Source organism: Arachis stenosperma, chromosome 3, assembly GCF_014773155.1.
Source record: "Arachis stenosperma cultivar V10309 chromosome 3, arast.V10309.gnm1.PFL2, whole genome shotgun sequence".
Classification (NCBI taxonomy): domain Eukaryota; kingdom Viridiplantae; phylum Streptophyta; class Magnoliopsida; order Fabales; family Fabaceae; genus Arachis; species Arachis stenosperma.
Window position 1 is genome coordinate 131,745,236 of NC_080379.1, and position 1,371 is coordinate 131,746,606.

General features: G+C 40.9%; 1 non-coding gene across 1 annotated transcript; it reads right to left on the reverse strand.

Moving 5' to 3' along the window:
* Positions 1 to 652: 652 nt before the first annotated feature.
* Positions 653 to 756, reverse strand: LOC130972711 (small nucleolar RNA R71). The gene has a single exon (XR_009083874.1). It is a non-coding gene; the product is annotated as a small nucleolar RNA R71 (small nucleolar RNA).
* Positions 757 to 1,371: the final 615 nt, after the last annotated feature.

A 1,371-nucleotide genomic window follows, 5' to 3' on the forward strand; every position in this document is an offset into this window, starting at 1 on the left:
ATTCGAATTTTCTACTTCTGTCTTCTACTTTCTTTTCCTCTGACACCTCAAGGAATCTCTATACTGTGACATAGAGGATTCCACATTTTCTTGTTCTCTTCTCTTTCATATGAGCAGGAGCAGAGACAAAGGCATTCTTGTTGAAGCTGACCCTGAACCTGAAAGGACCTTGAAGCGAAAGCTAAGAGAAGCTAAGGCACAACTCTCTGTTGAGGACCTGACCGAATTCTTCAAGGAAGAAGAACCTATGGCAGCCAAAAACAACAACAATGCCAACAATGCAAGGAAGGTGCTGGGTGACTTTACTGCACCTACTCCCGACTTCTATGGGAGAAGCATCTCTATCCCTGCCATTGGAGCAAACAACTTTGAGCTTAAGCCTCAGTTAGTTTCTCTAATGCAACAGAATTGCAAGTTCCATGGACTTCCATTGGAAGATCCTCATCAGTTTTTAGCTGAGTTCTTGCAAATCTGTGACACAGTCAAGACTAATGGGGTTGACCCTGAGGTCTACAGACTGATGCTATTCCCTTTTGCTGTAAGAGACAGAGCTAGAATATGGTTGGACTCTCAACCTAAAGAAAGCCTGGACTCTTGGGAAAAGCTAGTCAATGCCTTCTTGGCAAAGTTCTTTCCACCTCAAAAATTGAGTAAGCTTAGAGTGGAAGTCCAAACCTTCAGACAGAAGGATGGTGAATCCCTCTATGAAGCTTGGGAAAGATACAAACAATTGATCAGAAAATGTCCATCTGACATGCTTTCTGAATGGAGCATCATAGGTATTTTCTATGATGGTCTCTCTGAACTATCCAAGATGTCTTTGGATAGCTCTGCTGGAGGATCTCTTCATCTGAAGAAGACGCCTACAGAGGCTCAAGAGCTCATTGAAATGGTTGCAAATAACCAATTCATGTACACTTCTGAAAGAAATCCTGTAAACAATGGGACAAGTCAGAAGAAAGGAGTTCTTGAGATTGATACTCTGAATGCCATTTTGGCTCAGAACAAGATATTGACTCAACAAGTCAATTTGATTTCTCAAAGTCTGTCTGGAATGCAAAATGCACCAAGCAGTACTAAGGATGCTTCATCTGAAGAAGAAGCTTATGATCCTGAGAACCCTTCAATGGAAGAGGTGAATTACCTAGGAGAACCCTATGGAAACACCTATAATTCTTCATGGAGAAATCACCCAAATTTCTCATGGAAGAATCAAGAGAAACCTCAACAAGGTTTCAACAACAACAATGGTGGAAGAAACAGGTTTAGTAATGGCAAACCTTTTCTTTCATCTTCTCAGCAACAGACAGAGAATTGTAAAACCCGGTTAATTAACGGCTAATTAACCCATAAATGAGAATTTATTCTAGA